Source organism: Pseudopipra pipra, chromosome 2, assembly GCF_036250125.1.
Source record: "Pseudopipra pipra isolate bDixPip1 chromosome 2, bDixPip1.hap1, whole genome shotgun sequence".
NCBI lineage: Eukaryota > Metazoa > Chordata > Aves > Passeriformes > Pipridae > Pseudopipra > Pseudopipra pipra.
The window spans coordinates 6,429,218-6,452,758 of record NC_087550.1 but is presented as its reverse complement, the minus strand read 5'-3'; the positions used below and the strand labels follow the sequence as shown (position 1 = coordinate 6,452,758).

General features: G+C 37.5%; 2 long non-coding RNA genes across 2 annotated transcripts in view; both read left to right on the top strand.

Annotated features, from left to right (window-relative positions):
* LOC135408651 (uncharacterized) overlaps window positions 1–23,541 on the top strand; it is a 123,306-nt gene that overhangs the window by 81,219 nt on the left and 18,546 nt on the right. The gene's annotated exons all lie outside the window — the stretch shown is intronic.
* The window catches only part of LOC135408655 (uncharacterized), a 50,790-nt gene that overhangs the window by 23,116 nt on the left and 4,133 nt on the right, over window positions 1–23,541 (top strand). The window contains exons 2-3 of the long non-coding RNA XR_010427764.1: window positions 19,988–20,531; window positions 21,785–21,890. This is a non-coding gene — a long non-coding RNA (uncharacterized LOC135408655). The remainder of the gene's footprint in view (window positions 1–19,987; window positions 20,532–21,784; window positions 21,891–23,541) is intronic.

The following is a 23,541-nucleotide window of genomic DNA, read 5'->3' as shown; positions in this document are numbered from 1 at the left end:
AAGGACTAAAGGGGCATTTTTGTCTCACGACAGCTTCTGTGAACAAGGCACTATTACGCATTAACAGCATTTCAGCATTGTGTTATCACAGAGGCACCAACTTGGCCCTGTTATAGGTAAATAAACCAAATCAAAATATAGCAGCAAAATTTATTGTAAGATTTATATAAAGTGCGGATAAGCAAATCAGCACTCTGGGTGGCCTGGAGAGACCCCTGCTCTCCAACGGCCCACAAGCTCAATAAAAACAAACTAACTTTTATACTTTTTCAACTCCCCTCCCATAGTCACTTGTTAGCTCTTGATTGGGCTTGAGTTCGCGGGCTTCGTTCTGGTTGGTTCTGTTGTAGGCCTATTTTAATTGCCAGGGACTTTCCATTCAATAGTTTTAATTAGCCCAATGTCCTTGGAGCTGAATATGGGAATGGTATCCAGATGATCCAGATGTTCTCCCTGGCTCTTCATCATCTTTATCCTTGACCCTCTGATCCTCGTTCTCTTCTTCTTTTCTAATGAGTAACTTAAACAATATTTTTAGAAAAACAGGATATAGTATATGTGCTCAGTAAAGGAAAATACTTTATCTTTGCCAACTAGAGAACTGCCAGTTGCGGGGTAGTCAACTTATAATAGTAACACAGCAGTTAACTGTTCCGCAGCTTACAACTCCCCAGTCCCAACCAAGCATTAGCTATAATATACAGAAGGTACAATATATAGATTTTGACGAGCAAATTATTTTATCATTGCTTACTTATTACAGCCCAAACAAATGCAGTGCAAAGTGTAGTAACCTCATAGTTAAATGTGCACATCAACAGAATCTCTCTTGAGAAGAGTAGTCAGAAGTAGCCTCTCAGGGCACAGCCCAGTGGAGCACAATCAATCCCTTTCTTCCCTGGAGCTTTTCCTTGTGTCTCACAGTGCTTGAGGTACTTGGTGACCTCTCTAAGCAGAAAAAGTTTTGAGGAGCTAAAAACTGTCCCCACCTGGAGACAGGTTTACAGGAAAATAATTAAAAAGCTCATGTTTAAAACATGCTTTCCTTGGAAAGAAGGGAGTTACAGATAATAAACTTATGTGTAGATATAGTTTCATAAACATAAATGTGTTTTCTAGTCTTTTACTTCTGACAGTTGTTCTTCAGCAATGAAAATATAAATACTTCAAAAAGCTGACAGCTGCTGGTGTCTTAGTTATTTAGGATTGTTATTCAGGATTAAATGCATCATTCTTTCGTTATCAGGTTAAGGTTCCTCCCAAATTTTCATATTTATTTTTCTGTTGCTGTTGTCAGATGGTCTTAAAAATGAGCCAAGTCACTCCAAATCATGAGAAAACAAACACGAAAACTTCAAGGTTTTTTCTGCATGGTTAGCAAAGGCAACTCATTTTAGACTTTTGCAGAAGTCCTGAGACCAAGAATCATAGAATCATAGAATGGTGTGGAATGGAAGGGGCCTTAAATATCATCCAGTTCCCAACCCCCTGCTGTGGTCAGAGACACCTTCCACTACACCAGGTTGCTCATCCAACTTGGCTTTGAACACTTCCAGAGATGGAGTATCTACAAGAGAATTTGTTCGGGTGACAAGAAACTTGTTCAGAAAAATATATTGCATGGACTTTTGGGTTCAGAAGCTGCAGTTATTAGGTAGGAAAGCCATCTGAAGCTGAGACTGGCATTGTTGTACTGCTGGTACTACTGTCTTTGTAAAGCACAAGAAGAAATCACTGATGGAGAACTGTGGTCCCATTAAAGTTGTGCATTGTTAATCCCAACTTCTGCCACACTAATTCTTCTCAGAACTACTGTGATGAATGAAAATTTAGGATTTATCATGTCCAAAGTTATTTTTCAGATCCCGATCTTCGTGCCTGCTGCCTGTAAGAGGAAAAACGAAATCCATAGTTACTGGCAGAAGGTGTATTTTTCAGGTTTTAGGCTAAAGACACCTCTCTGGTAGGATGAAAATTAATGTTAGAGTTAAATAAATAAAATTTGCTACTTATTCTTATCAGATTATCACAGACTTCCTAAATGTTGGCCATGCCTAAACGGGGAGATAATCAAGGGAGTTTAAAATTAAGCCACTAAAGAGTACTGTAACTGTAGGGTCCAAGGGCCCTACAGTTTTTGGTATTTGGGGGCAGTTATGAATTGATTTCTATTAGTGCAACCATATTTTTTTGTATTTTCTAAAATCTGTGTCTGACTTTTCTCTAACTCAATAATAGCACTTACTAGTTTTTATTTACATTTACAGCCTTTCAAAATGTTTTCTCTCAAGCTTCTTTCAATGTCCTTCATTCCTACAGAGAATTTTCCCATTTAATATAAAGATGAAGAAATTAGTGCTGTTTTGAGCTGGAATTCTCCCCTTTCATGGTTTGTGCTTTTCTCTCTTCTTCACTGACAAAACTCCACTGCTTTTCATGGTTTTTGCTTATGAGCTTTCCTCCAATAAAATAACTTCTTTTTGATTCAATCTAACTGAAAAGGTTCTATATGGATTCAGTGAGTTCAAGACTCCTCTCAAATAGCAAGTTAATAATAATCACTGTGATTAATGTCAGTATGTCTCAAGATATGTAGTTAATATATAATGTAGCACATTTGTTGCATGATCTGAACAATGTGTCATTCTTATATCTCACAAGTTTCTTGCAATCTGAATTTACAGCAAAATAGAACTCTGTATATATTGCTATAATAAATTTAATTATTATTCAAAACAATACATTGTTTCCTGAATGTGAGAAAACAAAAATCTTCCAATGTTGTTACATATTTCTCAGTAAAACCTGTGGTGTATTGAATGGTTAAAAGTAGCATGTGCTGCATCAGGGAGGTCAGTCTTGGGCACTGATCAGCTCAGCGCAACTAGAACTGTCTTAATTTCCTTTGTATTAATTGTTTTAAGGCCAAAAGTTTGAATAGTTTTCCCAGAGTGATCTGAATTCTCGAAGAGGCAGATAGGTCTATAGGTTTGCCAAGTATGATTTATTTTCATATTTGTGGCACTTAATGATTTCTGTAAATTTCAATTTGTGTTAGATAATCTATATCAGCTTCAATTTACATCAAATTTGCTGGTACATGGTTGTCTCTTTACGGTTAGGGGAATTAATAATCTGAAATTACCAGACACTAATGACTCTAATTATCATACATACAAGATAAAAGAAATGCTAATTGCCTTGGTTTGGAGCAATTATTCAGTAGTTATCTAGACAATGACAGTATAGGCACTGTTATAGCTTCTTTATCATTCAGGTAATACTGTTCATGGGAGCTGCTCTTCTTGTCTAAACTGGGATTACTCCAGATAGTTTTGTACTTTAAATATTTTACTAATTTTAGTAACATCTATCTCTTAGTGTGTGTGCATGCACACCAATTATGTACATAATGTAGGAAACTATGAGTTTCTATAACTTATAAAAGCATTTTCTTGAATATCTTGAACAATCTATGTAGATTTTTTTTAGTTAGATAATAAATCAAAACATAATCTAATGTATTTTTAATGTTTTCAACTTTATTTTTGTGTTTCTAAGACAGTAGCATTTTTTTTATAATATTTCTCCTTTTTCATTAGCAATGGTGTACTACTGAAAAATAACAAATTATAGTTCAAATTAGATGGTCTGTTGTGTGTTTACTCCTCTAGATTATTGTTTTCTATCCCACATGAACTGTGATCATTATATTTAGTTTTTTTCAGATAAAAGACCTGGATTATGTTACTAAGGATGCAACTTGCATCTCTTCTGAAAACAGAACCCCCCAATTTTCTATAAGGGACTCTGGTAATGCAGTATAGCAACCATTTTCTATGTTAAAATCAACTATAAATTGAACAGTTTATAGTGGTTTGCTGCATTATCTGGATAAATCATAATGGAAATACTTTCAGTATTGGTAGTTACAAAATGCAACATATTTGTTCTGTTCTCGGTCAATCCTCTTTTATAATAAATGGCAAAGTTTTCTTTTGTTTTCTCTCTTTTATTCCTTAAAGATAGGGAAAAAAGAAAGGAGGTCATGAAAGGGAACAAATGTGTCCCTCAAATTATGTAATTTATTTCTTTAAACAAAAATTGAACATTCTTTTTCCAAAAATACAACAAGCAAGTTTGATGAGTCCAGACAATAAGTGTGATTGTATGTGATTTTCTGAAGCACAACCTTGTGTTGTGCTATGATTTTATGTCTTCAAAAAGGCATTTTAAAAACATTCCAGATATTTCCATGTAACTTTTCCTAATATATTTCCCTGCGAAATAATTTCTAACATAACTGATCAATCTGTGTATTAAATAGTTAAGTCTAATACCCTGTAGTTTGAAAGTTTCTGATATTTTCGTGTGTACTGTTGTCATTATACTGCCTTGTCCTTGGAAGAAGGAACCAATTGGGAAATCCTGAATCATTAACTAGAACTCAGGTCAAGATAGCAAAAGAAAATATTAATATTTGTACTATTCACTTTTTAAAAAAATATTTTGGTTTAATATTTTTTCAGTCCAAAAGTCAGAGTTTCTAAAAGATTGGATTACATGTTTTGATAATGTAAGAAATCAGGATCTTGGGACATTTCTCCCTCCTCTTACTCCTCTATTCATCACTTTTTTCAAAACTGTTCATGTATTTTGGAGCTTGGTAAATGGTTCACTCTGTCCAGTGCTCATTTAGAGCTTTTCTTTGCTGTCTTGTTTCAGTCAAATTGTTCATTGCTATTTTAAAATAGTACATCAAGCTTCTGACTCTAGTGTTGAATAAGTAAGGTTTTTATATTTTTGCTTAATGTCTTGGATTAGAATAATCTAAATGGTCCTGAAGATTGCAATGACTTTGCTACTCATGGAAATATCAGGTTAGAAATTATGCTTTTAATACTGAAACAGAAGTTGTGGGCACAAGCAACTCCTATTTGATGTTTCTCTAGGTCATCACCAAATATATCCAATGTCACAGTCTCCTTGAATATTCCACTCCAATATATGGTTGCCCCTTGAAATTAGGTAAAGTGCATTTACCTTTTTGTTTTTTTTTTTCCCCCAAAAAATTAATTCTTAATTTTTTTATTATTTATCATTAAGTTTGGAAGCATCTTTCCTGTTAACAGCTTCTTAAACTCTTCAGTCTTACCAGTCCTGCCTTGTCCCTGCTCTCCTGTATCTCCTTTTTTGTAGAACAAATAAAATCACTTCTTTCAACCTTCCTGCCGAGGTCGCATTTTTCCAAACCTCTTAATTTTTTGGTTCTCCTCCAAAACCAGTCAGATTTATGTTTGTCTGTCCTGAAGCTGTGTTCCAGATTTATCTTTGTCTGTCCTGAAAATGCTCCAGGTGAGGACCTTTCTTATTGTGTCCAGAAGATGGAATAAAATTTGTGCTGCATGCTGACAAAATCTCAATGTTATTGAATATTTTGCTTGGTCAGCTGCAGTTCCTAGGTTTTTCTCATTTGTTTGGTTTTGGATTTTTTTTGGTAATGTCATTGATCTACAATAATGTTGTTTAATTCTATCTTAGTGATTTTCTTCAAATTCCTCAAAATCTGCAGAACCCAATTTAAAATGCCCTGGACTGAAGCACTGATGCTTATTTTTTGTGCTATATGTGCCTTACAAATACCTTAAATTCCACCAGTAGTTTTCAAACATTTTAATTTTTACATACCTTAGAACACAAGAAAACAAACGGGGTGAAAAAAGGTACCATGGTGGGGCGTGTTCTTATGTTCCTCTAAGCCTTGCAACTTAGGGTGTGCACTCCTTTATATTCAGAGACTTTCTGAATCTACTCCATGCTCCCTGAGAGGCTGCAGGTCACCAGCTGCATACCATGTACTGAGATAGTTATGAAATAATTGTGACACAGTGCCTGTGTCAAAGCTTTGCAGAAGTTCTTTCTACCCTCTGAACTATTCAATCAACCTTTTCAAAAGGAGAATGAGATTGACATATTAAGTGGATAGAAAACTTCCTTTAGTATCAGAAGCAAGGTTTTTGTTTTTTTTTCTTCTTTTGTCTTTCCCTATTTTGTCCTTTTGCCTCATGAATAGATGTTTGTTTCAATTCCCTGAGTACTTATCCTTGCATAATTCTTCAGAATTCAAAGATTCACTTTTATCAGCTTCATCACTTGCCGACTTAGATGCATTAACTTGCCTAAATATTCTTTCACCTATCTGTTGCCCATTTTGCATTTCTTGATCCTTTCTGCTAACTGTAACTGTGCCTGGCATTTGTTCCAAATTCAACTTTTTAGCAAAAATTAAAGGAAAAAAAGGCATTAAATGTTTCAGGTTTCCATTATTTGCTCTCCTTGTGTGGTAAGTAACAGGCCTGTGCCTTCTTGTGTTTTTCTCTTATGCCAAGGGTGTTTATAGAACCTTTTCTTTCTGCCTTTGTCCCTTGATAGTTGTGATTCATCTAAAGCCTGAGTCATCCTGTTTCTGTGTCTATGCCCTCCTACTGTCCTTTTCTACTCATCATTAGCAACATGTCCCAGTTCCAACTCTTTGTACCATCTCTCTCAGTTTTTCAGATCATTGAAGAGCCACAGCACAGTGACCATCTGAAATAAATCTTCTTTCTGACACATATGAAGAACTTTAGGGCTGTTTTGGACTCACGTATGCATCTTCTAGTAGTTTGGGTGATGCCTTTTGTTGCTGCAGTTGCTGAATATTTCTTACAGTTCTTATTTATGGAGAATTCAGACTGTTTTCCCCTAAAATATAACCCCAGATAATTATCCAGATCTCACCTGGTCATCAAGAGGGTGGCAGTAGGTTTGTTGTCACTCATGAAGTCGTAAACTAGCCTAAAACATCAACTAAAGGAACTCTAGCTTTATACAAATTATTTGTGATGTTATGTATTCTGATTGTTAGAAGATAGAGGTTGGTATTTTCTAAAAATTCGGTTCTTTAGAAGTGCTTCAAAATAGAAAGCTGAAGCCTTCAAAGAAAATTCTGAATTACAAACACTGGATAATTCTGAGCTTTTTTATTTTGGTTTTTTTTCATGCTCCTTAGAAGTGAGCTTTGGACTCTGCTCTTTATTGAAATGATGCAGTCTATGAAATCTATGCATTTTACTGATTTTAAATAAATGCATAGCAGTGCAAAAAGACAATGCATAAAAGCACATGTACTGTTTTTTGCTGATTCATTAATATAAAGGTGCGGTAAGATGTGCAATCACAAAGTAGTTTTATACCAGTCTCTAGATGCCTTATGTGGCCAGTCTTCGCAAGCGAAGATTTGGGAAAGGTCATAAACCCTTCAAGCCTGCGCAGTGGATTTTTTAGGTGAGACACAGCGTGCGCTGAACTGAGCCCACCCTTTAATCCTGAGGTTCATCTGCCGGGGCCGAGCAAAGCTTGGACAGTGGCAGTGAGGTCCTGCAGGACGTAGGTTTGTTTAGAGTGACCTTCTCTTAGCTGGATTGCCTTCCACGGCTGATGAGCTCCAACTGCCCGGGGGGCCGGGAATCGAACCCGGGTCGCAGCGGTAAGAGTCCTGCACTCTAACCACTAGACCACCAGAGGCCCAGATGCCTTATAGTTTTCTTTCTATTGATGCCTTAATAGTTTTCTTTCTATTGATGCCTTAAGCCCCTAATGTTTTTTTATTTTTCTAATATTGGTAAGCCTTATGAGTTTTATACGTAGATTTTAAAAGCAGCAACTCTCCCTCCTTTGTCCCTTGTCCCTTTCCCTTTCTCTCCAGCACCCTTGTTTACACATTCCTTAACCCTCTTACCCCATTCTATGCTCCCTATATCAATCCTACTCCTGAAACCAGTAGAAATGTTTAGTCTTTTGTCAAGGCAAGGCCTAGATTGTTGGCAGAACAGCATATCAGGGCCTAAACCACAGAACATGGTCAAAAACTGGGTTACTATGTACCCTTTGTGCTCTGAGGGAGATGAAGATGGGATGAACAGAGGGTCCCGAAATGCACCCCAGACCCATTTTCAGGGAATGGACCTGGGGCGGACCAGAGTAAAGGCCACAGGGTGGACACATCTGGGATTGGATGGAGGGTATTATAAAATGTAACCTCTTGGGCACAGGGGCGTGCATCTTGTAACATCTTAGCCTTGGCAAAATAAACCCTTTCTTATCTCACTCCTAATTAACTGCTCTGGGAGATTTTTCAGCACATAAATCCCACGGCAACACTATTAATTAAGCCTTTTTTTTTTTTCCAAGAACACACCTAATTTTAAAAGTGATCTTGTAAAGTTTCCAGCTAAAACATGTCTTTCATTTTTAAACAGGAAGGGACAAATTATTTCTCATGTGTGTCCATGAAATTGCTGAAGATATTTCTAAGAGACCTGTGAGGGCTGTTTTCTGCCAGCAGAGCTGTGTAAGGTATGGAGAGCCATATGGATCTGAATCCTTTGGGCATCCCATTTCAAGGCTAATTTGGAGCAAATCCTGTGAAATGCAAGGATAAGATATTTTTGCTTTCTTATAGTGAATGTAACTTGGTAAAGACTTAAGACTTACACAAACTTGATCACAAGCAAATCAGCTGAGCTGTGGCAGTTTTTTTATGTATGTGCTCAGCCTGCAGGAAGACATCCTTATTTAGGAGCAGGTGAGGAGAGGTCAGATATATGCACATGAACAATTGAAGTTGAAATGATGTATGTCAACTTGCTAAATGTTGCAAGAGTGCTGATACTGATGGAATCAAACCATAAAATAGTCCCCATCCCCTTCAGCTGTCTCTAATGTCCTTCAATTTTCAACATTTGAAGGGGATAGATTGCAAATATTTTCCATATTTTGAATTTCCTTGCACCTGTATAAATCAACAATCCAGAGCTGCTTTTTGTTTTCTCGTAGGTCAGAGACAATATTTTCCTCAGACTCCGCAAACGATTTTTAAGTCAAACCCAAGCATTCAGTCTTTGATTTTTTCTGTTTCTGGCCTACTAAAACAGCTGTTGATTGAATTTGGAAAAGAATTTTGTTTAGAGGAACCAATATCAATAAAACCCCTTATGGGAAGGGGGAGGGAGAAAGCTTAAATTGGTTAGAGGACAAGCACTGGGCCCTATCAGGTAGTGTGATACATTAGCCAGTAATGCTTGGTGATAGACCCAGAGTGCACAGAGCTAAACTGTCAGCCCTCCTTGAAGGGACACTTGAAGGGTGGCTGCATTTGCCATGTTCCATCTGACAAAATGTATTTGCTGTTTAATATAGAACTCTGCTCTAGTAGCAGAAAAGGACCTTTAATACTACATTAGTGAGAAGGCACTGAGCATCCAGTTCAATAAAATGGATTTTTTCCTACTTTACAAATAAGATGAGAAAGTAGATAATGTGTCACTTGCAACTTTTGTTGTGTGACTAGAAAAATCTTCCTTTTTTAAAAATGAATAAGAGGACTGAGGACTTTTTGTTATTTTAAAGATTCTTCCCAAAGTGTTTTCATGGTGAAAATTATTCCAAATTATTCTGAAGCTTCCGGGTTCTCTTTCCCTAACAAGTACTGCCTGTAATGACAGATCATGAGATCAGCAGGTAGTCACAGCCAGTCATTCTTCTCCTGATGCAATAGGAGGGAATGATCTTGTAGTGCAGGATAACAAGGGAGGAATGAAGGACTTCAAAGCTGAGCACCTGTTTGCCACAAGAAGAAAGCTGTCGAAAACTGAGCTGCTTTTTAAGCAGATGTGTGATATGTTTGCAGCTATATTTTGACTGTAATTGTATCATTGTAGGTTCCACCTCCATCACTTTTCTGAGCCAAAACTACTAAAGTTAACAAGATTATTTTCAGCTGACACCAACATGAATTGGTGCAGTTCATCATGCAGAGAAGTGCACTGTTAAATCAAGAGCAAAGCACCCAGAAACTTATTTTGATGTTTTATATATATCATCATGGCTGGGCTTCGCGAACGAAGATTTGGGAAGGGCTCTACCCACATTTGTTACAAGCACGCTGGTGGCTAAAGAGGCCAATACAAGATAGACACGTCTGATTGCAAAAGGCACAGCAGAAAGACTCCTTAGCTGGTATATTCTGCAAGGCATGATTCTTTCTATGTTGTCTTATCTCCTCAAGAGTGATCCTGTGTGCTTTCTCAAAAGCATCAGCAGTGTTATAGATGGTGTGTCTCCAGACCTCCTGATTGGAGGCCAGAGTAGACCAGTTATGTTGATCAATATGCCCAAGGCTGAGATGTTGTTTCAGGGAGTCCTTGTATCTTCTCTTTGGGACTCCTCTCTTGTGGCAGCCGGTGGCAAGTTCACCATAAAGCAAGATCCTGGGGAGGTGGTGGTCCTTCATCCTGGAGATATGTCCTGCCCAACACAGCCGAGTTCTCAGCAACATGGCCTCAATACTTGTGATTGCTGCATGTTCTAGAACAGATGTATTGGTCACATAATCTGACCAGGGGATGTTTAGGATTGTACGGAGGCAGTGTTGATGGAAGCGTTCTAGGAGTTGCAGGTGGTGGCGGTAGATGACCCATGATTTGGATCCATATAAGACAGTAGACAGCACTATGGCTCTGTAAACACTGATCTTTGTACTTTTCCTCAGGCGTTTATTTCGCCAAACTCTTTTATGAAGCTTTCCGAAGGCACTGTATGCCTTTGCTAACTTGTCTTCTCCGCATCAATCTTATCATCTGAGGAGATGAGGCTACCTCGGTAATTAAACTGTTGTACTGATTTGAGCTCTGATTGGCCAATGGTGATATGGGGTTGAAGGAAGACTTCTTGAGGTGCTGGTTGATGGAGAACCTCTGTCTTCTTTAAGCTGACTTCCAGCCCAAAGAGCTCAGCAGCGTCTGCAAAGCAGGATGTTAAACGCTTCAGAGCTGCTTCTGTGTGGGCAACAAGGGCGGCGTCATCAGCATAAAGCAGCTCCCGGACCAGATGGTTTAAGGTCTTAGTGTGAGCCTTCAGTCGCCTTAGGTTGGATAGGCTTCTATCAGTACGGTATCGGATGTAGATACCGTCCTGATCATCAAGGTCTGCCATGGCCCTTTGGAGCATCCTGCTGGAAAAGATTGTGAAAAGGGTTGGTGCGAGTACGCAGCCTTGTTTCACACCATTAGTTATTAGAAAGGGCTCAGAAAGTGTGTTGCCATATCTGATTTGGCCATGCCAATCCTCATGGAGCGAGATGATCATTTTAAGGAACTTGGGGGGACAACCTAAAGGTTCCAAAATCTGCCATAGACCTTTTCTGCTCACAGTATTGAAAGCCTTGGTGAGGTCAACAAAGGTTACATAGAGACCTTTGTTCTGTTCCCTACACTTCTCTTGCGGTTGTCTGAGAACGAACACCATGTCTGTGGTGCTCCTGTTGGCTCTGAAACCACACTGACTTTCAGGTAGAATTCCTTCTGCTATAGTGGGTATTAGTCTGTTCAAGAGTATTCTTGCCAGGATTTTGCCAGCAATGGAGAGCAGAGTAATACCACGGTAACTTGAGCAATCAGATTTAATTCCTTTCTTCTTATACAAAGTGATAATGACTGCATCACGAAGGTCTGATGGGAGTTTGCCTAGTTCCCAACAGCGCACCACAAACTCATGAAATTTAGCATGGAGTGCAAGGCCCCCATGTTTCCAGACTTCAGGTGAAATTCCATCAACCCCAGCTGCCTTGCTGATTTTCACCTGCTATATGGCCTTGAAGGTTTCTCCTAAAGTGGGGGCAGTATCCAATTCGTATTTCACTATATATATATATACACATATATATCTCATGTATATGGAAGGTAGGCTTATAAATGAATGTCTACCACATGAACACACCACGCAAGAACATGTGAAAATCCCTACCAAAGAGTTAACATAATTGTTTAAAACTGTGCACAATTTCATGACAGATTATAATTTCTCTGCAAATACTGTTTGAATCACCTGGAGCCCTTAATTCTATGGTTTCGTAAGTTTAGTAGAGATTAAGCTATGGTATTATATGTGGGTATAATCTCATGGGATGATTTATTTATAAGCAAAAGACGTGTCCCCCATTTGGAAAACATTCACATTTATGGTGATTCCCTTGGATCAGAGACCTTTTCTGTGGAGAGTTTCTCCCTCTCCAGTCAGGGACCATAATCACAGAAAATTAATGTCGAGTTCTGTGAGGTCTTCTTGGAGATGAAAAATAAAAGGCTTTGCACCTTCTGGGAAACAAAAAATATTCAAATTTTAACACCCTTTATAAGCTCCTTCTTGTCAGGAACTGCAAAAATATTTTTGTCTGTTGAATCAGAAAGCCTGGAAAAATCCAGGCAGTGTCTTGTGATAACAGAAGTTATTAACTGCAGCAGTGCAGAATAAAATGTATGACTGAACAGTGTTCATATGTGCAGATACTTTATACAAGCTTCATTTTCTTACTTTTGATTCTTATACCAGTCCTATATTAAAGCAGAGTATGTTTTTGGGAGCATGAGTAGTATTTAGATTTCCAATCTCATGTTTGAGCCTGTCCTGCCTTTTTTTAAATTTGCATACTCCTTTTGTAATTTTTCCCTCTGTTGCACACACACATAGATACCTTATTTTGCTTCTAATTTCTTGTTTGACATTAATTTTAATATTATAGGTAACTTGGAAAAGATCTTTTGCTTAAATTTTTCAACTGCTTCATTCCAAATAAAAAGGCAGGTAAAGATTTGTGATGCAGAAACTACAGATGATGTTTTTGTGTAGGGGACTCCTATAGATGGGCATAACTCAGCATCTACTATTCAAAACATCAAAGCAGAAGCCAGAAGTTTGTAGAGATGGGTATTAATGGCCAGACCTGACCATTTATTGCAGGATATTCCGTGGTCATTCCATCCTTAGCCCCCGTCACTGTGGTGACTGTGATTTGGATATCAGAAGTAGAAGGTTTTAATTAATCTTTGTGTTTAGCAACCATTTCTCTTCTGTTTTTTTTTGACTAGGAAGACAATGTAATTGAGATTCAGCAAAGGAAACAAAGATGAGGTGTTAAAAAAGATTCTGAACATTAGAAGTGGCACATTTGCACCTTTTAGGATAATTAATTACTTGCTTATTAGCTTTTTTCTTCCTGATAGCTGTGGGAAATTCAGTGAACTCATGGAACTCCTTACTACATTTTTCGGTTATTCCTTAGAAATTGTGCTTTTATCCACCAAGTGTTAGATGTTTTCTCTCCTGCACTCCATTATCTGTGTTTACAAGCAGATGCTGCAGTTCAGAGCAGCCTGAGGTGTAATTTCCTCGCAAAAAACCCACCTGTGTTGTCCTTTAAAGACTGGTAAACAGTGCTGTACAAAGCTACTGCCAGTTTTCCTGCCTGAATTAACGTCTTAGAATCATAAAGCAAAGACATAAATATCCACCAATGGGACACATAATATTCATGAAATTATTACTGTCATAGTGAGGTTCTTCACAGGCTCATAGGGAGAGGCAGCACTCCCTGAATGCTCTCTTGCTTGTTATTTGTCGTGAAGTTGATGTATTTCAGGATCACTTAAGTTGTCCTTTCCAAAACAAGTTGCCAGGTACATCAATATAACTATACTTGGTTATAATTTTTTTTCACACTGTATATTGATTACAAGCTTTTTCAATTTATGAACAGTGGATTTTTGACAAAACTTCTTCATGTTTTTTTCCATGTGTTCATAGGAAAATTCATATTTTCCTGTTATGTTGTTAAAAATGGTATCTGAAGGAGGTGACTGATGTTTGTGCCAGACATTTTGCAATGTATATCCAGTCTATAAGGGTTGATCTTTCACACACACAAATACATAGGCAGACACTTGTGATTTTTTTCTTGAACAACATTTAATTTTTTTAAATAATAATTAACTCTAATGCTGAAACCTGAGAATATTTCTTTTTAAAAGTGACATTTTCCCCAAAAAATTTATGATCTAAAATGATTAAGCAGCCTGAGCTCCGTTTTCCTTCTTTTCCATTCTTCTTTCATTTCCTTTTTACTGCTCAATCTAAGGGCAACAATTTTTAAATATTTATGTAATCTTACGTTCTTGGGTTTGGGGTGAGGTTTTTTATTGGCTGTTGACAAAAATGACAAGTAGCAAGTTAAAGAAGTGGAAGAACAGTAAGAAACAAAACAAGTCACCTCTTCCAGACACCATTTCTGCAGCAGCGTGAGTCCCAGTGTCCACAACTGGGACCTTGGAAAGCACTTGGCCCATTGTTGTGAGTAGAAGGGCAGAAATTTGGGCTTTGTTTTGGAGACCTCCATCATCCTTGTGCACTCCCATTTTGTCCTCCATAAAAAGGAATCAAGTAGCTGACTGTCCTCAAGTAGCACTACAGACCCAAAAGACAATTTTAGTATTATAAGAAGTTTGGAAAAGATCTTTTGCTTAAGTTTTTCAACTTCTTCATTCCAAATAAAAAGACGAGTAAAGATTTGTGATGCAGAAACTATAGATGATGTTTTGTGTAGGGGACTCCTCTGGGTAGATATAACTTAGCATCTAATGTTCAAAACATCAAGGCAGAAGCCAGAAGTTTGTAGAGATGAGGACCACACTCCCAAGAATGAAACAGGGAGATGCAGATGATGTGTTAAAATTGGAATTTCACAAGGACAAACTTCTGGAGAGCAGAGTCCCTGTTTGCTGCAGAGACCACAAATTCCTCACAGCGCTGTGTTTTGTGTGGGCTCATGAGAGGGAGATGGGTCCCCCAAGGCCTCTCAGCTCAGACAGATGGCAAAAGGAAGGGATTTTCTGGTTGATTGCTTCTTAATTTCCTCTCTGTTGTTTCAGACCCTATGCCTGTAGATCCAGGCATGCAGAGCCTCTACTCTTCCACTCCTCAGGACACACTTTGCTTTTCTCCTTGAGGGGATGATCAGAGAGCGCTCTGAGAGCTTCCACCTCCAACAATCTTAGACTTTAAAAAACTCTGCAATATCACCTCATGTTTCTCCCATTTGTTCAAGGTGGAATGGAACATAAATCATAATGTGTCTTTCTTTCCTTAACCCTTTGTAGTTATTTCCAAGCATCACAGGTGGGCCTGCTCAGCTTTGTGAGATCTTTTTGTGGAGGGGTTAGTTATAAATCTTATACCACCTGGCAAGAGAAATTAGTGTGTTTTGCAAATGCAGTGGTGTCTAAAATGATCCAGGGGAGTCTGAATGTAGTCTCAGTATTACCAGACTCCTGGCATTGATGGTATCTAGAATAGACTCAATATTCAGATCCTTTTTCACAGTTGTTTGATTTGTAGTCTTATCCACACTTAAGTGCTCTTATGACCCCTAAATTCATGAAATGTTCACAGTCAAAATAGTCTTTGTGAAATTATTCCATCCACAGTTGGGATGATTCCAGGCAAGCAAGCAGTGTAGTCACACATTTGAAAATTATTCTGATTCATTCTTTCTCTTTTTTAGATGCCTCTTTTTAAACCCTTTTTTTCATTGTGTTGAATTAAATTGTGCACACCATACTAATTGCATGGTGCATAAAATGATGTGAGTGAAGCCAAGGCTCTGTTCTCAGTTGGTGCTGTTGTCACCTTGAACGAGGATCTTCTCCTTGGTTCCACAATTTCCACAATTTTCCCTTGAAATGTTGACCTGAAATTTGTCTGGAGCTTTGATGCTGTTGTAAGTAGGAGTGATTTCCAAACTTCTTTATGCTAATGCTTTGGTATATGAATAATGGAGGTCTTCATTATTCCCCTTTCTATGTTCTGAAAGAAACATATTTGTTGGCCATTCTTGAAGCCTCCAGTGTAGGATTTGATCAAGGCACTTGGACACACACTACCAGCCTTGTTTTTGGCAATGCTAGAACAGACATGGTGTGGTGTGTCTTCACTATAGAGTTAACTTGGTTTAAATGATTGTTTTCCATAACTGGAATACTTTTTCCTATGGCCAGGCTTAAAATTTTCCCACTTGCAGGACAGATTGATATTGCAATTATTTTATAATTGGATTAAAGCACATAGATGCTTTCTAGTGCACTTTTGGGCAGGGAAGTAGAGTGAGATTGAAGTTAATTGAAACATTTATTCTAACAATACTGAAATGCTTTTTTCCTCCTTTAAATCTTACATGTTTAAGACAAACCATTGTCAAACACTTCCTTCTTTCACAAAGGAAGGTCTCCTAAAGCAAACACAGCCCTGGCTATTTTAGTTGAAAGTGTATTCATGGTGATTTCCTGTCTCAGATACTGTGAATCACTGGATTTTTTTTTAATTTATAGAGTCTCCAAGTAAAAGCAAATGGGAGGCCATAGCCTAAGAAGTGGATTATATCAGGCTATACAGCTGCAGACAGCCAATCATGGAATGTGGGAACTTTATCTGGAATATTAATTTTCCTTTTGATCAGTAAGAACATTTGAACAAGTCCAGTCAAAATGAGATTCTGTGAAGGGGTGATTGTGTGTTCAGCAGTGAGACTTGCACCAGAGGTAGTCTAAAAGATCATGGTTTTCAGACTGAAGACAAATAAACTACCAGAAATGTAAATATGACGATAGAGGGGCAGAATCACAACTGATACAAATCTATATAACTTTATTGATTTTTTTCCCCCCAGCTTAGGAAGTGGACCACTATATTTAACTTCCATTAGTGGTGTATTTAAACAAAACTAAATAAAAGATCACAAGTGTGATTACAGTTTCTAAAATTTCAGACCCCTCAGCACTTTCTAATTTTTATGCATTTGAGGCACCTCTGTTTTATTGATGCCATTCTTGTGGTATTTTAATACACTTCAGAGTACTGTTGAAGAAGAACACAGCTGCCTTTTAAAAGTATTCTAAAAAATCAAAGCAGATGTAAGGCTCCACTAAAAGCAGCATCCCTGCTGTGTAACCCAAAGGTGCAGATTTTTCAGATGTATTATGATATATGTTAACACTGAAATGCTTTCTGGTCTTTTTTAAGCTAATTAAAGTTCATGTGTCTGCACAGCAAAGGCTGACAGCAAAGCTTAGACAGACCTGTCTCTTTGGATCAGCTTAAGTGTTGAACTTTTTGTGCTCTTACCCAGAACATGCACACCTGGCACTGCCACAAACTGGATTCAATATTAGCACTTCACTTTTCCGTTACAGTTGAACTAGAGTTTTGAAACTTATCCATAAATTTAGCTACCAAACCCATACTTAGCCACACAAATAAAGGTGAGCTCATGTTCAGGATGGGAAGAGACGGTTGAAAATCAGATTGGTTTTACATATACTTTACAATCTATGAGTTTTTATTAGCATTTTGATGTAACTTAATCAATCAATGCTTAGCAGTTAGTATATACTTTTAGGCACAACCAGAAGGGTGAGTTACAGTTCTTCCAAGTCAGTCCCATGTTTCCTTTCAGAGGAGAATATCAGGAGAAAGGATCTGGATGCAACCTATGAAAAAGCCGATTTTTCTTATCTCTAGGAAGAGACTTTGCAGACTGAAAAATCTTCAAAAGAAAAAAAACCTATGAAGTACTGGTTTGTTGGCTTAAGGAGTGGCAAAAGTGAAAAGGGAGCAGAATGAATGCTGATAATGGACACACTGAAGAGCAAGAAAGGAGAATTATTTGATAGCTGAAGCGGTGATTTAGCTCTAGGGACATCCAAGGATGAAAAAATTATGGGCAGAAAAAACTGCATTGGAAAAGAAACCATGAACAGAATGAAGAAACCTAAACTAATAAGATAGGTTTGCTCTAAGTGAAAAAGATAGGACTGCCAAAGAAATTGAGGCAGATCACAGTAAAAGAAGATTTTATTTCATTCCCACTATATTAATGTATTTCTTGTACTGTGTATGGCAGTGACTAGTTTTTGGAACCTTTGCAGCCCTTGCATCACTTTGTGTCAAATATTATGGGCTTCCAAACAGGACTGAAAACTTAGACTGCCAGCAGATCTTGTTTGAGGAAAAATATGCTTAAATAAGAGGGTGGACCTGGGATTCAGCAGAGGTCCTGAAGCTTCTGACAGATGGAATTTCAGCTACAGTTTCCAAATCTCTCAGCAGCTGAGGATTTATGTTCATAAAGTGATGTAGAAAATGGAGGTGGTGCTGTAGGAGACTTGGGGACACACAAACCCAGAGGATGATCTTCAGCTTCAGAATGTGCACTCAGCCATGTAACCCATCAGAAAGTTATATAGTGGTGCTCAGATATGAGTATCAGGGCAAGACTAGTTCATTTCTGTGTGATGTTTGGCTTTTATTTTTTTCTGCTTATTAATAACCTATTTGTACTTTCATGAGTTACTTAAATGCTGTCAAATGACTGTCAATAAAATCTCCCCACAGTTCTATATTTTTGTATAAAATACATACAAATTCTTTAAGTGCCACTTGGTAGATGCTGTGCATTGTGAAAGACCCCAAAGCTCAGCCATGTAGTTCACTCAAGCAAAGGTCCCATTATTTGTCCTGGTTTCTTCAGAGACTCATTGTAGGTTTCAGGCTATAATTTAGTGGCTCATTCATCTTCTCCATTGCATAAATACTTTTCTTTATTCTTATGCAATTAATATGGAGCTTAATAATTTTAATTTAATTTGTGAAGCTTAAAATTAATTACTGTGTGTCATTTATTTTTGCACCATCACACTTTTCTTCAAGTAAGTGTTTAGATTTAGGAAATGGCAATATACAAAATTTATGTGAAAGCAATGAGTACATATTGATATATGACAGACAAACCACTAAAATTATAACCACAAGTATTGTCATTTATTGCTAGTTCTTTATGAGATTTCTCATTTTCCTCTTCCTCTGGAGGGGAATTCTCTATATATACTTCTCTGCTTGGAGAAGTTGACCCTCACGGCACAATAAATGCCTAGAATAAATTCCTGCCTGAATTCTGATGCATTAGTAACATTATTTTGCAGTAGTTATCTTGAAATTGCATTGCTTTACTTGTGAGAATCTACCCACGAGGGTGAAAAATTCCAATATAGCTGAAGTAATTTTGGAAGTACATCTCCTTGGGAGATAACATGCATGGAGTACCTATTTTGCAACAGTTGCTGTAGGAGACAGCAGTGACCAAGATAGGTGATTTCATGGCAGTAGATTTTGAAAGCAGAACACCAAATGATTATTGTGCCTGGTTTTGTTTTTTACCATTGTGAGAAACAGAGCACTGACAGTAATTACTGCCATAATTGTTATACAGTGGAAACCTTGCCTCAGAATTTAAAAAAAAGAAAAGAAAAACTTCTGTTTTCTAAGTTGGTTTTTTTTTGTTGTCTAACTACCTATCTACTTGCAATACCTATCTCCCTCATTAATATAAAATTTACATTACCTTGATCTGTAGCAGCTATATTTTTAAACCCTAAATATCCTGATTTTTCAAACAGGCTATTCACACTGATTTTTCAGCACATGTTGCTTTCTCACTTATCATGGTAAAATCACAGCAGTTAAAATTTGAATGGCAAACAGAAGCAACAGTGCTCCAAAATGCCATTGGAGAATATTCTGCTTAGTTCTGAATAGGTCTTAATTTTGGACTTGTTTAATAATTGTTCGGCTTCCTTTTACATACTTTAGTGACATTTTGTTTATACATTTATTTGATGACTTGTCAAACAGTCATAGAAGGTTCTTCATTCATCCATTACATATTGCTCACACCCAAACTAGAAACATACTTTTAATGAAATTTCACTCATTTCCTCAAATGATAAAATCAGGATTGCACACACTACATGGTTTTCTCCAAAAAAAGCATGTTTTCCTGATTTCTTCATGTTCAGAAAAAATTCTTATAAAGGAAAGTGCTCATCAAAACTTCAGTCTGGACAATGTCCCATGAACAACCTTGTGAAATACTGATTATCCACTAGGTCTGATATGGTTTGAAGCTGGCTCCCTGCCAAGTCTCCAAACCTTACCACAAGGAGTCATCCCCCCCAAACCTCAGGGAGAAGAGGGAAAAAAAACCCAAGAAAAACCGAAACAAGAGAGAGACAGCTAAAGCAATATATATAAATATATTTACACTTATGTTACAGTTATATACAATTGAAATATATATATAATTTCACAAGGAAAAGGGAAAGGGAAAGGGGGAAGGGAAAAAAGGAACAAAACCAAAATAAAATATATATATATCCTGATCAGTAGCCCAAGATCTAGCAACTAAAAGAATTAGCAAAAGAATATCTTACTACTCTCCTTGGGACAACAGAAAGTCACTCTGGAACGATCGCCGGCAACCTCCGTCTCCCAAGGTTGGCAAGGCCTTACCAGGCCTCGTTTCCCAACACGACAGACTCAACAACAGGGAACCTGCACCTCCAAAGCCGCTGGAAGGAAAGAGAGCGAAGGCCTCTCCTCCTTTCTTCTTATACCCTGGCTTACGTAAAAATCATAGGGAATACTGGGTAAATCTGGGCACTTCCTTGGCTACAAACTGGTCACCAAGGAAGGCCTAGACCAAACTACCACAATGTCCTTGAGGGAAGCCTGGAAGCCCTGTAGACTGATCAGTGTTTGTAGACTCCCAGGTCTGGAATTTGCTGAGCTCTGCAGGTTTTTTTTCCCCTCCTGCCTTGCACTGTATGAAGTCTTATTTGATAGCAAAGCCTGGGTGAAGCATTGCTGGGCTGCTCTCACAGTAAATTATTTCCCAAGGTTCAGGGCATGGGAGAATCAGGCTCACCCTTTATAATTGTTTCTCACTAATTGCTTCTCTAACACACTGTTGTTTTCAGTTCTCAATTTGTCTCTCCCTTTTATAGTGTCTAATTTGCCATTTTTCTTCCTATTCACCAACATGTGATCACAGACATGCTGTTGCCTTGCTGCAAAACAAAATGCTGCCTTAAAACAAGGGTTATCTGAGGTGACTCTCACATATCTTTATCTGTAAAGCACATCACGGACTAAGTGGTTCTGCTGCCAGTGCCTGCTATGTTATTAATGCTGCTCTAATTAGGCCAATCAGTTTTAATTAGTATACTGTCATGTAACATTCTCATAAAATACTTTGTGTAAGAAAATTGATCTGGCTTTAATGCTAATTAGTTTGCTAGACTCCCTACCTTATAAATGGGAATTGATTGCTTCCCTTCAACCTCTTCTTCTTTCCTATTCAGTAATTCTCCTATAAATTCTGTTTCTCTTGGTTTTTCTGACATGATTATTTTTTTGGGTGTCCCTGTGTCTCCCTCAATTAATTCTGACCATAACCCCATCTCTAGTGAAACCTGAAAAGAACAGGGCTTTATCACTTGACAGAGAGAGCCTTCCTCAGTTAATTTCTTTTCCTCTCAGGAATTTGCCAGATTAGAGACCCGTAATCCTAAGGACTGTCTCATAGCTAAAGCTGACAGGGTTAGGCCCAGGTCAGCCCACTCATAAATCACAGCCAGTAAGGACGTAATGCTGTGCCTGGAATTGAAGATTTATAAAGACAGTAGCATTAGCATTACAAAAGAAGTATTTTATTGGGTTTCACATGGGATTTGTTTACTGCTAGTAAACTGCAGAAGTGTAACAACGAGGTTAATAAATGGGAAAGTGAGTAACAGATAAATCAACTACTCCTGACTGTTCTTAAAAGCTCCTTAAAATTGGGATTAATTTGGCTAATTGTGAACACAACAATAATGTGTAAAAAGTCTGAAAATTCCAGCTCTGTAAATTTACAGCGTTGTTCTGGTTCAGTTATGCTGTCTGGTTTTTAATAGAAAGTGAATTAATAGGCAGAGACAGAGCTGACTGCTAAAATTTTGCTCTCTTTTGTTCTTCCTTTCAGTAATAAGGGACAAGTTACTGTATTTAAAGGGTGACTAAGATGGAGACTGCCTTTTTACAAGGAGCCACGGGGAAAACATGAGGAGTACATGTACGAGTTACTACTGGTGAGATTCCAATTATAAAAGGAAAATTTTTCACAATGAAAACAAACACCAATTGGAATAATCTCCCGGCCGTATTCCACTGTTGGACACTTTTAAGACAGCTGGACAGGGGGCTGGGCCTTCTTTTTCAGACCAGGAAAGAATGGACCAGGTGATCCTTAGGTCCCCTTCTAACCTGGTATTCTATGAATATAATTTATTTGGGATATTTAAAAGATAAAAACCAAAACCAAACCACAGACAAACAAACAAGAAAAACTAACAAAAAAAAATCAAAGCCCTGAAGGATTAAATTAAAATTTTATCTTTTTCATTTGCCTTGATGTTGTTTTGACAAGTCACGACTCACGTCTTTTCCTGGACAGTTCAATATTTGTTTCTGCTGTTGCAATACAGATGATGGGAATGAAGCAGGAGAAGAATCTCTCTTATTGAGCTATCAGTCATTGTCCATTTTTGCTTTTGGTGACATTAGTCATGTTCAAAGGTGAAGTTTTTCTCCTACTTCTTAATAAAATAAAAATTAAAAGGCTGCTATAATTTGATGAATGTATCTGTGTCAAAGAAATACTCAGAGACATTATGTATGATGTCAAATTACATTTTGGTGCAATTTATTAATTTAGGGAACAGATACTTCCTTAGTATTCAGCTAATTCTTGTTTTATTAGCAGTAAATTTTTTTTCTTTTTAACCTGTGGCTACCTGCTAAGAAATGCTACAGATGTTTTAAGCTCTTAGACATAATGTCAAATATCAGTGTATGCATGAATTTGTGTTTCCTAACTTGGGTTCCTGAAATGTTTTCATCTATTTAAAAAGAAGGAATTCTTAATTTACTTTTAGTAGAGATATTTCTAAAATGTGTGCTACCTGGAAGCTGAAAATAGAGGAGCCATTTGAACTTGGATAAAATAGATTATTATAATTTTTAGTAACAGACTGGGCCATGAGAGTATGTCTTACTAATTACTACCTGATAAGCATCATGTTTCTGTTCATGTTCTAACAAAATTGCTGAAGGAGCAATTAGGATTATACCTTGTTAGTGTACGGTGTGTCCAAACCAGTTTTTTACTGAGATGATTTGGTTGCATCAAAGTCTTGATTTCCCTCCGATCAGGACACATCTTAATTTCCTACAAGGTCCGAGGAGTGGTTGTCAATTCCCAGCATACTCCTCCTCTGGATGTTAAAATCCCTAAGGGAGATGTTAAAAATATCCGTTTTATATCAGTCTGCAAATTAAGCAGTGACACTAAGGATGAGAGATATAATATCTCCAGTTGTAAAACGGAAGTGCCACACTGAGAATCTCCTTATTCATTTCAGTTTATGACTAAAGTTTCCCACACCTGGTTTGTCCCACAGGAAAAGCCTAAATTCTCTAACCAAATCTCTAAATACTGACAAATTTGCCAAAACAGACACATACATGAAACTTCTAAGCAATTATCTTCAGCTTCTAATGTTAAACTTATCCATATTTTGACATAGATGAAGTCTTGGCTCCTTAATAAGCTGTATTTCTAAACCTTTGAATATAGGTTATGTTAAGGACATCTCTTTGCTTCTTGTAGATCTTGTGAGATATGATTAAAACAGGTCAGGTTTTTCCAAGTGTTGATAAACTTAACTCTTCCATGTCTAT